Raw genomic sequence first — 20,981 nt, 5'->3', positions numbered from 1 at the left:
TATGTACTGTACCTGTGTATATTAATTACCTTTATTTTTAAAATTGATATTTTTTTGTTTGTTCTCTCCACTGTAACTGTTTATGTGCCGCATACCACTGTAAAAACATGTCTCCTGTAATTTGTGCGTATACTGATCATGTCTAAATAACTAAATGTGTCCGTAATTTTTCTTTGTGGAGCTTTTCTCCCCGGGCCTCTGCTGAAAAAGGGCCTTTTCGGCTCAGTCAGACACCCCCGGTTAACAAATGTAAAATAAAAATAAATAAAATAAATATATAGCATAATCCTCACTGTCATGAATGTAACCCATACCATCAATGTTATCAAACAGCTATGTATGTACTCTGTGCATCACCAGAACAGGTATCACATATACATCTGGTGTAACACCTTGATGGGTGTTCCACACCATCAGACAGTAATGTTTATGCAACAAAAAGAATACCTAGGTATGGTGAATAAGATATGTGGCAGCTCAGTGTGGCAGAGGTGTTACACTTCAGTTACACATCACTGGAGTATGTGTAGGGAGGTACATGAAGAAGGATACATTGTACTCAATAATTGGCGTGATGAAGGCTGTTCACTTTGGAGGTATTATGACCTATGATGTGAATGTCCTGCACATGCTCAGTAATTTTGTAACATACAAGGGAGTACTCACCACTGTGGCCACATGCTGTGGATGTTCCACATACTATCAACCACAGGACACAGGTCACATACCAATTGGTCTGCTTATTGTGTGTGATGTCTTCATTATCCTTGGTTTGTACATTTGTTTTCACAATGTAACAAATCTCCCATGTTTTTGCTTCAGCTCATTTGTTGTCATGGCTGCGGCATCAATCTTTGCTGTATGTTGATACTGTCTGTATTATACTAATATCACAGTTGGAGTCAATGATTGCTCACAATCTGTAGTCCTTCAGACAGCTGTTTGGACACAGGATGTGTATGTCAATCTTGACATCTGTGACTTAAATAATGGACAAGAATGGGCCTAGCAGACAGCCCTGATGTATGGACCTGATCACTGGACCAAAGCTATATGTCACTTCACACATTTCAGCATATTTAGATGCCACATATGTGATCCAATGGTCTATCCACTTGGTGATATAGCTGTTTATGACCACATCTGACAGTGTTGAGTAAATACCTCATTGTGAATTTGTGTCAAATGCCTTGGCCTGGTCAAGTTCCACAGGATGATAGTGTTCTCATCATACATGCCCTTGATGATCTATGTCAGGACATTTCACAGATGTAAAAGTCATAGATTTAGCATTAACAACTCACACATGTCTGTTGCACACAGCCAGGATACTAATAGTGTCCATATAGAAAAGGTCTTTGATTTCTCATCAGGATAATACAGGCCCTACAAGCCATGTCATGATGTATGTAGATAGAATGAAAACCCTGTCACTGTATCGGTATTGTATAGGATAAGGTGACTTGTGCCTGTCCTACAGGCCAGTCTGTTGACCCTGTCCTCATGGCTATAGCAGTGTCCCACATGCTAGTGTAAAATGCTCTTTCTAATGTCAAGCAAGTGCACCAACACACACACACACACACACACACACACACACACACACACACACACACACACACACACACACCAGGTGACTGCAGTGAGTACAGACCATTAACTATCAAAGTACACTGACTAGAGAACTCTGTATTTAAGGTTAATGCCACAGCTCAAGTTTGACTTGGAGAGTGTCAGACAACACTTTATAGCTGATGACATCATCAGTGTCTGGTGAGGAGTAAATGGTAACAGCAGTGTCCCACATGCTGATGTAAAATGCTCTCTCTAATGTCAAGAAAGTGCACAAACACACACACACACGCACACACACGCACACATGCACACACGCACACACGCACACACACACACACACACACTGTAGTTGACTGCAGTGAGAGTAGAACTCGTACCTAACTAAGGATACAGACTGTAGAACTCAGTACTTTATGCAAGTGCCACATCAGAAGTCTGAGTTTTACAAGGTTGCAGGACATCAGCAGTGGATGCTGGGGTGAAGATGTTGGAAGGCCAGCATGAAATGGATGTGTAGGCATGTGCAATTGTCAAAAAATTGGCAATTCATGGGATTCATGCGCAATTGTCAAAAAAACTGGCAATACACGATATTGGAATGTTAACTGGAGGATACGCATTAATGTACTTCTGACTGCATAGGCACACACAAACACCTCACAGTTAACTGCAATGAGAACAGAACTCCTACAAGTCTGACTTTTACAAGGCTGAAGGACAACTTAAAGTGAATGATATCAGCAGTGGATGTTAGGGTAAAGATGTTGGGAGGCCAGCATGAAATGTATGTGTAGGCATGTGCAAGTGTCAAAAAACTGGCAATCCATGGGACTGGAGTGGTAACTGCAGGATACACACTTCATTTCTTCTGACTACATAGACACAAATACACACCTCCCAACTGACTGCAGTAAGAACAGAACTCCTACCCATTTAAGAGCACAGCGTGGAGAACTCAGTACTTTACACATGTTTCACAGCACAACTTTGACTTTTAAAGGCTGCAGGACAACTTAAAGTGGATGACATCAGCAGTGGATGTTGGAGAGAATATGTTGGGAGGCCAGCATGAAATGGATGTATAGGCATATTCAGCTGTCAAGAAATTTCAAATTGTGCATGTTACCAGACTGATGAGTGTGCAATATGTATTATGTGGTGGTTGGTGATTGTATTCCATTGTGAAGGTATACTTTAAGCGACAGTTTAACAAACTATATGCAAACAGGTGTCCACATTTCTACATTTATTTGAAAATCTGGATGTGTATCATCATTCTAAAGATGTGCAAGGTGTATCACACAACAATTTTATATTAATTTATGTATTGTAGTTGATATATTTGTGAACAAGTACTGAGAGACCAGGGTTGCAGTGCATGGGGGAGGTAACACATGGCTGCATTGTAAATATGTGACATATCCTTAGATAGGGCCTTTATTTTTTATGCTTCCACATGTAGTTCATGGCATGAAGACTAAATGAACAGTAAACAGAACTAATACATGCAATTATTTACTTTGCATACCACATATCCCAACATCGGGTTTGAATGATGGTTGGCAAAGTGTTTATGCATGTCAGATACGCATTTCTACTGCTTTCCTTGTTTGCACGTGGTTAAGAAGTATGCAGATGTGAGGCTCATTGATAAAAATTATTAAGAGTTAGTACAGAGTGGATGAAACACACCTGCTTAGCTGACTCTGTGGCAGCAGGTGTAAATACATTGCCACATTCCTTTTTTTCAGCCCATATTATAGATGGTTTGAGTCCAGGTGTATGTCATACTTTTGAACAAGTATTGATAATTTAGTAAAATTTTACTTTAGTCTACATTCACCATGTGTTACTGTATTTTGACATAGCACAGCATGTTTAAGTGGCATTGTGCAGAGGTAATCACACCAAAGAAGAGCTGTTCGCCATCATTTAGCATTGGTGTGTGATGCCAAACTCCACACAAACACAGAGGCCAAAAAGTGAAGGGCTCCATTGTTTTTCTGGTACTTATGTGTGTTGTATGTGATTCTATTTTTTGACCAAATTATAGGTGCTAAAATGGGGTAGATAGGAAAGTGATGAAACTGGGGGCAAGCAGGGGGAAGAATAAAGGGAAAGCAATATAGGAATGTGCAGGAAGCAGATAGGAAAAAAAAACATCACTATCCATTTCTTCAATAGTATAAAATGAAAATATGTACAGAATATTAGCTGAATTTGGACCGTCACCTCCACAAAGAGGGGTGACAACAACGCAATCATGTTGTATAGCCAATTGGTCCAAATCAATTGTATTAAGAACTCGCATGTGTGAAATGGATAGCTATGTATGGGATGATATTTTTTTGTGGGACTATTGCTCATTTTTTTTTTACTTCATTAAGAGAGGAATGCTGGGTAGGGGACGTAGGTATTTCTGGGCCAGGTAAGTTCGGTAGGTGAGGAAACAAATACAAACCAACAGGATAAACAAGACAAGACACAGGGATGGTGAGGGACACAAATGGTTGGAGGACACCATGATTGGGGGTGAGAGATGGGATAAAGTACACATTGAAATGTGCATATATTGCACATATGCTTGGTCTAATTATACAGATTACAGTTAACAGCAGGGCCTTTATGCCACTTGTATAGAGTTTAATGTATGTAATATTATTAAATAAATGCAGTATTGTATAGTTGTTACTTGTGGTATTTGAACCCATAACCTCTGACTACAGTCTTACACTTGACTCCTAAAGCTGGTTTGTGCTACAGACTTATGCACGCATACTTGCTTTTACAGTTAAGATATGCATGCTCATGTTGCTACTACCGTATAGAAAACAAAAATATCTATCTTTAACTTTTAAAGCTACAATAATACTTCTCTTGTGCTGCGTGCATACCACTTACTTCCTTCATTCTCTTCAAATGATCAGGACGAGCATGCAGATTCAATTCAATTTCAGGATTACCTGTGAAAAGAAAAGAAAAGAACAGAAGAGCATGTCAGTCTTGCCTATATTTAGCTTTCTATGTATTATAAATTCTCTTTATTAGCATACATTCACAGCTTGTGGGATGTCTCTAGTTTGAAACTCATATAAGCACTGGTTGAGCGCATCCCTCTTGCACCTTTTTAGGTCATTGAAATGGTGCCTACACTATTCTCCAGTGCATGCGATGCCAGTCACACTGGATACAGCCTTGGACAGACTATTCCAAGCATCTGACTTGTATTGGGAGCTGGTATAGTCCCCCTGCAGAAACCTTTGGATGTGGCACTTTACCAAGAGTCCAATAAATATCTTGGACTCCTAAACACTCCACCTCTGTCCCCTACATTGGGAACCTTCACCTCTAATGCCAGACATGTCTAATCCCAAAAGTAGAGCAATGGCAAATGATGGCTTCCCGCCAGTTCTTTTTATCGCATTTACTGGTAGTGCGCAAATCCGAAAAATGATACCAACCACATTTGCACAATGTTAAGGGGAGAGCAGCAGTGCCAAGCAGGGAGGAAAACAATATTTGAAACTGGAAGGTTAATCTGACATTGGAGATTAGTTTGGGGGTGTCTGCTGCTGTAACTGTTAGGTGACTTAACTTTGCAGACATGCACTGGGGGCATAATTTCATGAACTGACCCATTTTTGGTTTGATTTTATATAATATTAAAATTGTTTTTTACAGTGTGGAATTCAAACCTATTTGTAAGGGACAGGACATTTTCTTCCATAGCGGTGAGTTTCTATCTTTGCCACAGAAGGAGTGCTTCTATGATATAGTCATGAATCATTTATAAATAAAGATGACAGTTTGAGGTGTGAACCACGTGACCTGACCAGCTCTTTAAATTTAGATTTGTGTGTCTATGTGTCTTATGTAAGTGTGAAGACCATCAAAGTTCAGATAACAGATTTATACTTACAGAAATATAGTAGAAAGTATACCCTCAGTCATACATCTGAAAACACAATAAAGGTGTCTTATCCCTCATACATATAATTCATACCAGCTTCACTATCTAATGCTTTATAAGTGAGATTGACTATAATGTGAAATGGAACAACAGTAAAAATATCTGGAATGTAATGTATTAGAACCCAGGGCCATCTGTATGACAGCCCTACACTTACACCTGTTGTCAAAAGAATGTTGAAATATCACCTCTAAATTTTTGTATTCATTACTATAAACTGGACTGTCACAACAGTAAAAATATGTTACATTTCCTGTATAAGTACACAGGATGACCTGTATTACAGCCCTACACTTACACTTGCTGCCACAGGAATAGTTAAATGACAGCTGCATAATTCTTTATTATTCTTAAGCTCTGTGTTATAGTGTTTGCATGGTGCCCAACAGAATTAATAGAATGTATCTGTTTTAAATTGTTGACTGCCTGAGGCCTGTCTGCAAGTGTTTGATGGCTGCAGGTGTTGGGGAAGCTTGCTAACTGCTGTGCAATGTCACTTAGTGCCATTGTGTGGTGGAAAGCAAAAACTGCAACAATGCATCCTTTTTGACCTTTAAACTATCTACACCCTTCTGCAGGTGTTCTGTCTGCTTCCTGTCTGGGCTATTAGTAAAGGTTTGCACATTGTTAAGGGTCACGCAAACAAGATGAACACAGCTTTACCTGACATTCATTGTGTTTCTTCATTCTCTTGTTTGTGCTAAGCTGCCCACCACACAAATACTGGCATTTTTAAAAATAAAAAAGGGAAAATTATTTGAAATGTAGAAAGGAAATCTAGAAATAAATACTACAAAATATCTGTTTGTACACATGAAATATTTTTATACAGGTCTGGATCTGAACTCTCACTCCAATGAACCTTCAAAACACAGTAAGGGTGTCATCCCTGTTTGCCACACAAACAGCTTTGCAACAGAGAAATGAAATCATTGTGCATACAACCAACTGCAACATCATCCACAGTACTAACAAAACTATGACAGTTGGTACATGTATTAATTTCAGATGCAATTCACTTAGTGATCACACAACCATTTATAACTATTGCTTGCATAAATGCAGCTCTGTCTCATCTCTCTGTGTTTGTTGCTCATTCTTGTGTTATCTGAGCAGAAATCTAAGAAGTGCAGTCTGTAAGGCATTCTGTATCATTGTCCTTAAAATGTACGAGGATATTAAATGGCAATAATATGCAGTTTTCAACATATACAGATGAGATTGGATGCTACTGAATAGAAACTGTGAAATGTGTGCTGCATACTTACATTTAAAACCTTGATATAGTTACTTCTACACTTTGTAAGTCTAACCTAGGTACACACCCACTGGAGGTAGGCCAGTCTGAATTTCTGTTGTGTTTCCTTCTCCCTACCAGTCACAGTGGCAAACCATTATCGACAAACACTGAGGGAGTGCCTGAATTGTGTTTACATCTGATACATGGAGCCAACTAATTGAGATTCAGCAATTCTAATGAATTCGCACCTCCTTTACATCTTCACCATGCTCATAGCCTTGAATCTACACCGTAAAAAAGGGAACTGTGTATTGAAGGAACCTGGAGGTGAGGAGACTTGTTTATGTGGATTACGCAGAAAAGGATATTACTTTGGGATATATCTACACAGAAGACTACTGACCTTGATAAGATATGCTTGCATTTTTCAGCTATATACTGCACATGCTGAAATGTCATTAAGCAAAACCCATAACATCCAATTTCATAACATCAAGACCAGAACATCTAAAACCCAAAACATCTAAAACATATAACATCGAATTTCATAACATCAAAAATGTGCATCAGAGCATCAAACACTACAATTCACATCAAAATAACATCCCCTCCATATATAACAATACCAAACTACCAAACTCACTTTTTACCACACTGCCCCCACACCCCCTGTAAATTAAATATACCAACTCCAAGATTGCACTACAGTGGGGAAAAGGTAATTTCCCAACCCCACTGTATCACAATAACCATAAAGAATGAACACATAACGTCTATATCACTTACCTGTATGACCTAAAAAACACATACAGAGTGACAAAATAAACACTATATAAAGAGTATTAATTCCTAAACTATATAAATAATAACTATAGAAATAAAATCTACAACATTTCATAGTGATACCACAAGATTAAAAAAATAAACTATAACATTGACAGATCTCCTGATACACTGCATATTATACATTTTAGATGTTATGAAATTCGATGTTATGAGTTTTATATGTTATGGGTTTTAGATGTTCTGGTTTTGATGTTATGAAATTAGATGTTATGGGTTTCAGATGTTTTGAAGGACACACACACACACACACACACACACACACACACACATACATATATATATATATATATATATATATATATATATATATATATATATATATACAGACACACACACACATACACACACACACACACACACACACACACACACACACACACACACACACACACACACACACACACACACTCTCTCTCTCTCTCTCTCTCTCTATATATATATATATATATATATGTATGTGTGTGTGTGTGTGTGTGTGTGTGTGTGTGTGTGTATTTGTGCATTAGCACATGCTACTTTTATTTGTATGCATTTCTTAGAAGAGTACTGATGGCATGAGCATGTTTATCGGGGCATTTCACTTTCTCAGATGCACGACTATATCAACTGTCATCACAAGTGCTAATGTTATAACTGTTTGCCTCTGTACACTCTTCTATTGTTATTGCTGTGAAATGTAAATGTCTTATATTGTCAATGATATGGGTGTTAGCCATCTAGGATGGACCATACACACCTCTAGGGGAGTGCTGGCCACAGGTAGACATGACTGGCAATAGCTTAAAATGGAATGTTCTGTGTTAAATCTGTACACAAGTTTCAGGGACAGTTTATTTGACAATACTTTTAGCATTTCACTGATGATTTCTTAGCAAAATGTTTCATTTGACTGTTCTTTTGGGGTGGGGGAGCAACGTTGCATTTCTGTTTTGGCACAAACAAGACTTTTGCTATTGTTACTCTCCTTGTTTTGGATCCAGCCTTGCTTTGTGTGTGATTGTAATATGTTACAACCACACAATTCCTTTTTTTATATTTGAATATCTTGACTGTTTTATGTTTCTCCACTGGGTAATGGTGAAATGCTACCTTTTATGTGTTATATCAAAGCAGGCCTTTTAGCTATGTGATACTTATGTGTATTATCCTTCTGTTGTGTTTTAGGTCACCTAGAACTATGACACTCAGGAGTCCCAGTTCCCGCAATCCCCCTTCACTGACCCTGACAATTAAGTCATTGTGGAAGATTTTAGGTAACATGATGCCTTTCTGCTTGAGAGGGGACATGGAAATATGTTAGGCAGAATGCAAATCTGACAGCAGTTAGTTGCAGATGTGAACACAGTATGTGTCCACAGCAAGACATATGATCAGGTGCACCATAGAGCAACTGACATGATTTCACCTGTACAGAGGAAAGCAGGTGCAGTGGCCCATGAACGGATGGGAACTGGGGAGGCCTGCTACACAGCAAATGAAGAGTTTATGTCCACTGTCAGAGATCCAGACAGCTCACTGGAAAGTGCAGAACAGCATCTCATTGGTGTTGGTGCTACTGTTTCAGGCAGAACAAGTATGTCACAGGAGGAGCTTCCATGTAGTCTTATCTATCTCAATTGTAAAATTCTTCTTGTACAGTAAAATATAGACAGCAATACTTAATTTATGTTTACCATTAAATTCATGTATTCATTTAGGGGGATAGTTGTAGACTGCTACAGTTAACAAAACATGCTGATTGATTACACATGGGCTTAGGGGGGACTTGCCATCCAAGTTCTTGCTAAAAGTATTGCTAATAGACATATAAAGAGCAAAAAGTTTTAACCCCCTAATTACTGTTAATTGTGATAATGGTGTCCTTGCCTTTTGCTTAATGTCTTCCAGGAGCATCATCCATGGGAAGTATAATATCATCTGCACAAGATAAGCCAAATATCTTTTTGTTAGTAGTGATGAGCAGCTCAAAGAAATATTTATTTTATCCGTATGTGTTATGTGGTGTCAGGATTGTCATGTGTATTGCTATACTGTCTGTAGTAGTGGCATTACTGTTAATTTGTTACATTGCACACATATGACTATAGTAGTGTAGCTATTAATTCTTTTCTGTGTTTGTTGCTTATTATCACATGTGATCCTGGTAGTGGAAGTGTAGGAATCTAACCACCTGATGTCAGAGTATCGGCAGACTCTGATAATGATGGTGGCCAAACAGAGGCACAGTTGGAGGGTGCTGAGATTGAGTCTGATACTGAGGTTGACATTCAGCCATCCCCTGTAATTCCAGGGACAGCATCTTCATGGGTGTAGGTCAGCCATATCATCTGCTGTTAGCCAATGTAGCCGTGCCTGATTATGTTTCCATAGTGGTACTACTTCCACTGCTACATTAGTGGTTGGGGCGATCACACCCAGATGTGGCAGGCCATGGGGCCATGATCCTGGGTGTCCTCATTACAGAAGATCATCCAGCAGCCATCAATCATGTTCAGGTAGCAGCAGTGCATCTGACCATTGGCATGGACATGCCAGTGCAACTCTAGGCAGAGCCAGTTCTCATGTTCAGGTATGACAATGATGAACTGACACCTCTACCATGCATGGCTCACACCTGTCCAACATACCAAGATGTGAAGTAGGCACAGAGCTTGTCTGTGTTCCTACAGACAGTCGCACACTAATTTCATCTGGAGGATCCATACAGACACGCATGCACACACAACAGTTACATGATTCGGCTGTGAAGCTTAAAGCTCATTTTGTCTCACTGGACATTTGTTAATTTATCCGAATGTCTGCCTGCTTCTCTTTCTCACTCACACACACTCACCTTTTGTGTCAGCCTAGGCTTCCTGCCCCCCCCCCCCAAACCTCACAACACCCTGTGCAAGTGATGATAACTCTGTCAGATCCTTGCTTTCTATCTTTGGGATTCAGGGATACATAACATTTGTGTCTGATGCTCTAGTGCTTAGTATATCTGTGTTTGTGATGTTTTGCTAATTGTACTTTTGACATATTTTGGTTTTGGAAAGTTAGACAGTTGATAGCATCAAACATTTTTTGCATCAGTACTTTTAATAATCTTCTGAGGGTTGTGAAGTCTGAAACTGAAATGTCTCGTTACTTTCTAACTTCTCTCTTTAATGATTTTCCAGTCCAAAATATGATGCCAAACTAAGAACATTCTATGACCATCAGTACTTTTGAGAGGTATGAATGTGTGAATCTTTGATGCCTGAGGCCCACTACTTGATAGGGGGCACATGTAGTCACTTAAGTCTCTGCTGTCACATGCAAAAATAATTTCTGTATAAATCAACTGAATTTAACTTGCTTACATTACCAAGTAACAACATGCAAGGATATGCCATTCATTCGTATTATTACACAATACACTCCAGGTTCAACACTTACCTTATAACTTACTTGTAGCAGTTGCAACAGTTTTAGTTCAGGGCTGACGCTGTCTAATGTTAGCAGTACATGCCCATTACATGAGTAGGTAAAGGTTGTGAGTGTTGCCTGGCATCAATGTCGCTATATGTATATGCATAGGATGAAGGTTTTAGCCCTTTAGGTTGTAAGTGAGTGTGCTATGCATTGCCTCTTAGCCAATGTGAGGGAATATTGAGCACTCTTATGTCTGCCTATACCAATAGCAGCTGCTGGTTCCCCCTCTGACTCCTCACCTGTGTGTGGCTATGGTGACCTTGCCATTGGTGGTAGGATATGTGCCCCTTCCCCTTGTTGATCCTGTTGAAGCTGCTTCCTCAGGGTGATGTTGTGTAGCATGGCACAGAAAGTAAATATTTCAGTAGAAGTATGTGGATTGTGCTTCAGGGCTGCCAAAGATGTATCTAGGCATTGGAAATGTGACATCAGCAGCCCAAACACACACTCTATAATATGTCTAGTTTGAGTGTGTGCCTCATTATGGTGTTCTTCAGCAGGTGTGTGTGCATTTCTGATGGGCGTTATTAGCCATGGTTCCAATGCATAACGTGTATCCATCCAGTATCCCCCAGTAAATGACCCTGTGGGATATCACCCCTATTGAGTATCTGATACAGTTGGGAGGTATGCTAGATATGTGAGTCATGGTAACTGCCTGGTTTGCCAGCACACACATTCAAGATAATTCCCTTGGTATTACACAACCTGGCAATTAATACAGTGGAAGCCCTTTCTATTTATGCAGAGCCTTCCCTGTTCCTCAGGTGGTGCCTTAATTTCTATAGCTGTACAATCTATGGCACCCAGTACTTCAGGATGAAGTACTACAGGGTAGAACTCCTATGACCTTGTCCTCAGGAGTATGGGGAAAATATATGTGGTCAACTGGCATGTTGGAGCATAGCATTCAGGATGGAGGATCCTGGATGCTGATGCCTGTGACACCCACAGCATGTCCCCTGTTGGTATCTGAAAGGTTCCTGTAGCTAAAATTCCAAGTTCTACAAATACCTTTGTCTCCACTGGTATGGGTTCCCCTCAGTTTTCCCTGGGTCTGAGTTGAGGACGATAGAGTTTAAATAGTTCCTGTAGTGTGCTTCTATCTACCTTGTAGTGGTCTGCAGTTTACACCTTATACAGATTATGGTAAGTTAAACGGTGTCTGAAAACACTTGCTCTTCTTCACTGTGGTCTATTAGCAGCATCAGCATACACTTCAGCCTGTTGCATATCCACATAAATTAAAGCAACAGCAACCCCTAACATTCTTTCTGTGTAGACTTCTTTCCATGGCTGTATTCCAGTATGTTTTGGAATTCACGGGGAAAACCGGCACTGAGTCTACACAGTTGCTTTATAGCTTGTTGAATAGCTTTTCCATCTTGGATTGGTTGATTAGCATACAGTTCAGCTGCTTATGCTGTAATTAGCATGCCACAGTGTTTACCATGGTTGTGCGGCTCTGCATACCATGTACAGCCACTATACAAAACAGTGTGCTACCATGTAGGGTTTATTGAATCTGCCTGAATATTTATTAACTGTCTTTAAATGACTCCATAGTATAATAGTTTTTCATTTTCAGGGTGTTTTAAACTAGTCAAGGTATCAGAAACATCATATACTTTTACTGCCCATGTATACAGTCTCATGTGCAGACACATAGGCAATACACTGGCATTATGCAATCTTTACTTCTGGTGCTTCAGATTAAAAGATTGCTCTTCTCAATTTTAATTTGTTTATTATATTTAAAAGCAAATAAGCAGTAATAAATTCCACCCACCATTGTTTATGGACTGTTTGTAATATGGAAGAGGAGGTAGTTAATTTATTTATAATTTGCATTTTCACAATCTTGCTACCAAGCCATAGACTTTTATTGTACTAGTGGCATAAACTGATCTTGTCACATCAGCTGTATTTCAACACCATTTAGAAGATTTGACTTAATTAGTGGCAGAGAGATATTTTCCAGATAGATATGCAGTTCTGTTAATTCAGCTAGCTGACTTCATTGGCATATCATAACATCCTAAAATTTCAAAAAAAGAAAAAAAGCAATGTCTGAATTGTAAAAGAATCCTATAAATCCAAATTCACAGCCATACAAGTACCAAGTATGCAAACAAAACATCTGTCAGAAAAAAATTCACATTATTGTTTCACCACACTATATAACTGGACTCATTTCTTCATCTTCATGTAAACCAGGGAGACAGTTTCAGTCTCTCCACTAACAAAATGTTGATTAACTTCAACATTCAAAAGTACCAAGAACCACCAGTTTAGTAAATTCCCCGTGTCTGTTGGTGAATAATATTTGGATGAAAGTGCTCAACTTACTCTAATAAATCATATTTTTCAGTGGTTCAGCTGCATTTCATTTGGCTCTGCTCTTTGTAGTTTTGCTATGCTTGTGTTGACTTTTAGTTCCTGGTTACCTTTTTATACAAGTTTTAGTTGGCGGTGTTGTATATTTAGTGACTTCCTGGGAAGCCAAACTATTCCCAGTCTCATTCTGGGATTGTCTTGCTTAGAAAAGATGGACAGATTAAGCCTCCTAATGCCTTTCTTTTTAATTTTCTATCAGTCAAATGGAATGATTTTTCTGGAGATTGAGTAATCTCTTTACATGCTCACTTTGACTATAATAACTTCAGAGCATGGTCCTCGGGGAGGAAATGGTGAGATATGAGGCAAATTTCCACTCATTTTGTCTTGAACTGTTTCATTAGTTGCCTCACAGCTATATTGTGTAGGTCTTGTAAGTCAGCTGTCTTGGGTCTTAGCAGATTTCTATGGCTGGTGTGGATTCTCCAGCCGTATGTGGGAACTTGGTGTCACAAGAATTAGCACTTTCCCTTATTTTTTCTTCCCTTGATTGAAGACCTTTTTCCTTTTTTTTAAGTTTTATTGACCCCCTGATAACTTTATTTTATCTGAGAGTGAGAGTCTAGTATTATTTTTTTGTTTTTCTTCATGGGTTCTCATTAAAACTCGCTTTACATAGGATTCTGAGCTACTAGTTACTGAGTGACTCATGCTTATGTTAGGGGCTGTGTAGGTATTTATATCACAGGAGGAATTGTCAGGTACTGTGTCATATACATCTTTAGTCCACACTTTTATAAGTAAGAATATACTACATTGAGTAGTTTAAAAATCATTTACTGTGAATGATGACATATTTATAATTTTCCCTATTGAATTTGAAATAATGGATCACATTTTGAGCAATTTGAACTGATTAAACTTGCCTTATCAAATTGTTTTGTTTTTAGAAAGCTTCGTAATTAGAACATTTTGATAACTAAATCGTTGAATGCAAATATATTGAAATTGTCCATCATTACAAATTTAAATATGTACTTTGGCTAAGTATACAGTTCAGGTGAAAACCAAATGCAAAATGCCAACACAAACATGCACAGTGATGGTGTTATTCAACTGGAACATGGAGGAGGCCTAAAACTGGATAAATATTACAAAATTAAAAGTTAGTTCACTAAATTACCAGGAAACACTTGAAAATGTCAAATATAAGATAAACACGCAAAAGACAAGTTCCTCCAGTAAATGAGGTCTGATATTAATTCCATGGACCACAGCACAAGTTCAAACCAAGAAATGCTCGTAGCTTGTAAAAACTTTAATAAAACTACACATACTGGACTTAACGTACAAACGTGCAGAGCATACAGCTTCCGGGTACAACCCTTCTTCAGTACAAAGAGATATATGTGTTCTAACAGCTGTTTTATATCAAAAAGCAGTGATCACATGACATTCATAGCCAATAAAATCTGAACAAATTAAAACTCTCATCATGTAACAATTATATAACTTCCTAAAAACATACAAATTACCTATGCAACATCTCTCCATACTGCTATGAATACCGTCAGGAGCCATTTCTCTCCTAACTCACCTGACATCTTGATCTTATGTGCCGTGACCTTATCTGAGCCTGCTGCTTTTCATGACTTCAGTTTTATTAGTGCTGTTGTTACTTCTAGGATGAGCTCCTTCTCTTCTTTCATTGTAGGCTGTAGGAATGCAGACGTCCAGGAAGTCATCAAAAGAAAGTGAGAGTGAAGGAAAAAGTGGCAGATAGAAAAGATAGACCAGACTAAGAAGGGATACTGGTTGGCCAACAAAGAGTTTAAGAGAGCAGTGACAACTGTGAAGAACAAGGCAACAGAGGCACTCTACCAGCTTATGGAAAGTGACTCAGTAGATGGCACAAAGAAACTCTGTCAGTTTGCAAGGCAAAGGCAGAAAGATAAAGGAGATAGTCACCAGACACCCCTCATCAGGGATGCCAACAACAACCTGCTCATCAGTCCACAGGATGTCAAAGGCAGATGGAAGGAGTACTTCCAGTAGCTTCTAATGAAAAAAAAACAAAACACAGATGCTGCATTGCCCCAGACACAACCTACAGTGCACATTTATGTCCTCACATCATTAAATACTATGCTGTTTTCTTTTTTTCCCATTTATACAGAATGAACTGGGAAGTCCCATCTTTACCTTGCACTGCATGGAGATGCATGCAGAGATATCTCTTTATCTACTTTCATTAGCAGCTTGCTCTTCTTATAGTGTTACAGGTGGTTCCACCGATCCTGACTTCTTGGGTTCTGTCTGTGAGCCAGTTACTAATCCAGTGAGTTATGTAAGAGTTTACCCTTAGATCAGAAGCTTGTCAACAATGCCTGAGTGAGGTATTGTATCAAATGGTTTAGCCAGGTAAAGATATGCAGTGTGGACTGTTTTACCCTCATCCATTCCTTGGCGACCCTCTCAAAGAAGTCTCTCAGATTAAGTAGGCATGAACTTCCCTTAACAAAGCCAATTTGGGGTGGTTCCAGGATCTGTAGGTTGCCAATGTCCTTGTTTATCATTTCTATGATAATTCATTCCATGGATTTGCATATTAGGCTTGTTAGACTGAGGGGTCTGTAGTTCCTTGGGTTGGGTGATGGTTTTCCATAGTGGAAGGGAATGACTACTGTGGTCCGCCAGTCACTTGGAACATAGCCTGTTTCAAGGCTGTAGTTAAACAGTGTCTCAAATGTTCCTGATAGGTCATGTTTTCAACTCTTCAGGAAACAATAGGAGATGTTGCGACCCATGGAGGCGGTGTTCTTGACTTAGTGAGTGCAGCCAGCACCTGGACCCTGCTGATAGCTGGGGGAAGTATGTTGGAGGAGATTTCACCTGGTACAGCTTGGGGGGGTGGGGTGAAGTTTGAGCTGAATTTATCAGCCTGCAGACTTGCTATGTCATCCTGATTGGTGTAGGTGGTACCGTTCATCACCAGTTCAGCACACTGTTGTGTGCTAACTCTAAGGTTCCAGGCATAGCTGAAGAATGCCTTCTGATTGTCATTAGCTATGCTAGGTTATCCTGACCTCATAATTAGCCTTGCTGGACTTAATTAAGCCTCTTACTTTCTCATTTAGTTGCATAAGAGAGCACTTGTCTTTAAGGGATTGGTCTTCCTTATTTTGGCCATGAATTTTTTCTTTTCTTATACACACCCAGTTTAGGTGAGGACTCCACCAGTGGAATTTGTTTTTAGTGTTTGTTTTGGGTTTATTTCTGGTAGGTAAGGCAGCCTCTATGCAGCCATTCAGACATTCACATGTTTGTATAATGCCTCTGTGAATAATTCTGCAAATATAGCTGTGGTCTCGGAGGTTCCTTGAATTTTGAGAATCTGTCACTCAATAGGATGTAGTTGGGGGCGTGGCTAGGATGCTGAACTGATAGCTGCACTTCATTTCAGCTCTCTTACCTCAATACAATTCCTGACAGGAATTTTACAAAATAATATTTAATTTGAAGAAATTTTTATTATTAACTTATTTCTAATAACTCTGAGCATCTATAAGAAAAATTTTATTGTCAGAACTTGAATAATTCCTGTCAAATTAATTACTGGAAAATCAGCACCAATATCAGCTTTACAGCATGAGTCATCTAAGGAATACAGCACAAGACTCTTCTCTCAAAAAGACCTGCAGTCTCTCATTACAAATATACAGGAACTTACAATAAAATCGACAAGATGGACAATAAAATAGATACTTTTAAAGAAAAGTGCTCACAACAACTGGAACAGCTTCAAGAAATGTTTACACAGCAGAAAGGACAGATATCACTTATTGAACAGTCATTAAGTGACATTGACACTAGAGTTCAAGTAGAAGAACAACAAACTGAATTCTTACTTCAACAGAATACATATTTACTAGAAAAACTTTATGATATGGAAAACCGAACAAGAAGAAATAATATTAGAATATATGGTCTACCAGAAAAATCTGAAGGGGACAATATGATAAACTTTCTTACCACCTGGATACCAGATGTAACAAAAATACCTGAAGCTCTTTCATATGGTATAGAACGGGCACATAGATCACTAGCAGCTTCTGGAAATGCTTCTTCTCCGGTAAGAACAAGCCGAGATCTATAATTGTGAGACTTTTTCTACACAAGATAAAGATCTTATATTAAGAAATGCTTGGGCAAATTCTCCCATCAAATACAATGATTCATTAATAAGATTTGACAATGATTATTCTACAAAGGTGGTTTCAAAAAGAAAAGAATTTCTACCAATAAAAAAACCTTGAAGAAAAAGCAACTGAAAGTCCATCTTTTATTTCCAGCAAGACTGAAAGTTTTTCTACCAAATGGAATAAAAATCTTTGAAACAGTAGATTCAGCAATAAAATACCTTACCAACAACAACATCCTAACACATGAAGAATCTATGGACTGGACAATAAGTACAATCAAGAGAAATGCTGAAGTAAATAATTGGAAAACTGTTGAGCAAAAGAAAAAAAAAACTAAAGGACAAATAATCTTACATATGTTATATTCTGTAAAAATCTAAATAATAATACTAACAACAAAAGAAAAGTTCTTACTGTCTTCAAGTTACACCAAAACAGGTACTGTTTTCAATTATGTTTTAAATGTCAAAATTAGCATAAATGTAAATACATTTATCTCAAATCACATCAATATACTAAGCATAATTTAAACATTACTCTATTTTTCATTATTATCCATCTATTATTTTCATATTCTTAATCAGAGTAATCAATGCATAATAATGTTCCCAAATAGTTTATTTATTTATTTATTTATTTATTTATTTTCTCTCTTTGTGTTTTGTTGTTTTTATTTGTTCTCTCCTTTTTATTAAATCTTCATTAACTTATAATACTTTAATCAGTATATGGTTATATTGCTTAATAGGTATAGTAACGGCTGCTATATAACTTATTATTAGTTACATCCCTGATAGTATTACTTTTTATAAGTTAAAAGTGTCCCTGTTTGGATAAACGCTAATGCTGGGCAGAAATGTGTTGCTTTTGAAATGAAGTATTTCAGTTAGGATGTATCATAAGACTACTTTAAATAAGCTTAAAAGATGTTCTGCCTTTGACCCATATGCACATACTGATATAGTCCAGTGAAAACATATGTTTTAAGTGATATTTTGAGGCTATAAGTCATGTGTGTTGTGGCTCCAGACATCCGGAGTTGAAAGATGCTTGTGACTAGCTTAGATATCCTGTTGTCTTTTCTTTTGTAGAGAAATAAGGCATAGCATGTTTAAAATGCAAAGTTTGACAGTTGTGAACACTACTCCGTAAGCTAGAGTGCTCGCGTGCCACTACATGAGTTTGTCACCAAATAAGAGGAGGGAAAAGAAAAAAGAAAAAACACATACCTTTTCCTGCTTGGTTCTCGAGACAATTTAACAGCCACAAACATCACTAGAAACTTGAGTTACTTATTGCTTGTCGCATTTACTTGTGTACGCCATCCCCTGACTCTTTCGAATTGACGTCTAGTCAGAAAATAAGCTAGGTTCACATTTAAAGATACAGAAACCTAAATTCCTTCTAAGGAAACATAAATAATATAAAAGGTTCATATAAATATACACAGATATTTATTTTTGAAGCACTTTCAGTTTATGGCTACTGATGTCTTCTAGCACCTTGATAGATAAGGACATATATCTGCTTGTCTTTCTATCAGTTTAGATTTCCAGACATTTTAGCTATCCCTTACTATGTTTTATACAGCAGAGTTTAAAAAGCAGAAATTAATCATCAGCAAATAAAATCACTGCTGTTTTACAAATTCTCTAAAGAAACTAGTAAATGTCAAGCAACTGATAGGTTTGTTTTGGGGAGGGTTGCCATTTCCCACGCTGGTGCTCCTGCAGAATACTACTGATGTCCTGCTGCCAAGGTATGACCTCGGGTGGTCAGGTGGGATGCAACAAGAAGGTTGGATGTGCATTTGGCAAATCAAACATTTAGATGGCGGTATGGTATACTAGATGGAGAAAGTGGAAGCAATGATTGTATAGGCAACTATAATGAGTAACATAACAACAGTGGATTTGACCCGGTGTGTCAATTATACAATGTTTATATCCCATGTGGCTTTGGGCTTTGTCGAAGCATCTGTGTTCTACACACATATTGTGTTGGATCTGATTTGAGTGGAAGGGGGAGAGGCTTAGCCCACACCCTAATTTGTTACTGGGTTGCCATGCATTATGGGCATGCATTGTGGCAGGTACTCAACGGGCTATCCATCCTTAGATGGCTCATGCTGTTCCCGTTTGCTCATCTGAATGGTGACTGCGGCTGTGCTCTTCTTGTTATGTTTCCTGGCTGTGGCTTCACCCTTCTTATGATATTGCCTGGCTTTTTACATTATCAAGAATGACACAATACTAGTGTATGCGGGTATATCATGTTACTGTTAGTGTGGACAAGGATGCTTGACAATGCAACTATGATTCTTGGACCTTTCTGCAGATGGGTGTGTTGTCTGGCAGTTGAGAGCCTGGTTGTTCCTGATCAGCGGACCTGTATTTTTGTGTTTCAATGTGACTGCATGAAAGGATGCCAGTATTGGTCTGCAAGTTTGGTGGGCAGTATATTCGTTGGGGATTGATTTGAGGAGACACTTGTATTATGGCTGGGGCACTTGACATTTGATAAATGTATCCTCTCAATGATGCGTTCTGTCTGGTCATTGGCTGTAAAACAACTTTTCAGAGAAATATTGTTGTGGTGCCAGTTAATGATTTGGATTAAATGTTTCTATATACAGTCGTGAAGCAATTGCCAGGATAAAATGGTACTCTTGCAGTGCATAGATCATCATGGCTGTCCTCCGATGTTGGAGGAAAAACAAGCTTCTTGGACACCTTTTTGACGTGGTAAAGGTGTTACCCCATGGTTTGAATACGTTTTGTCTCTTTGCTGCAAAATGGGTTGGGAATTTTGGCCTGTAATATTTTCGTACATGGTGGTTTGAATCTTGGCAGCTTCCATTGTTTTGATGTGTTCTCCAGTATACTTTTGTTCAGTCATAGGATTGAATTACTGGTGTTGAGTAGGTCAGGATTGTATCTCCAGCACTTGTTGTCAGCAGATAGACTCACTGGTTGGGTGTCAGTCTAAGCTGTGGGAGTTGATGTGTGATATACATAGATGTTTGCTTTGAGGGTGTGGTCAAGTGCGCTGCAGTTTTACCTCTGTACTGTGTCAGTTTTCATTGTGCAGGGTCCCTCTGAGGGTTGATGGAAGTGTTGGCAACAAGACACTCAATCAGGTAACAACATTATGAGTGGTCTCTTGGATAAGGGAGCTGTCTAAATTGTGATCTTGTTGTCTCCAGCCATGGGAATTGTCATTGAAAAGCTGAAAAATGCAATCAGAGGAACATATTTAATGTGTACTAAAGAAATTTTAATATACTTATACATTGTATCGCATTTCAGTTTATGTTAAACATGAAATATGATGTGGTTTCAGAACTATTCATGTT

The sequence above is a fragment of the Protopterus annectens genome, chromosome 13.part0 (genome assembly GCF_019279795.1).
Source record: "Protopterus annectens isolate FY-2018-M chromosome 13.part0, PAN1.0, whole genome shotgun sequence".
In the NCBI taxonomy this organism is placed as follows: Eukaryota; Metazoa; Chordata; order Ceratodontiformes; family Protopteridae; genus Protopterus; species Protopterus annectens.
This window is presented reverse-complemented; position numbering follows the sequence as displayed.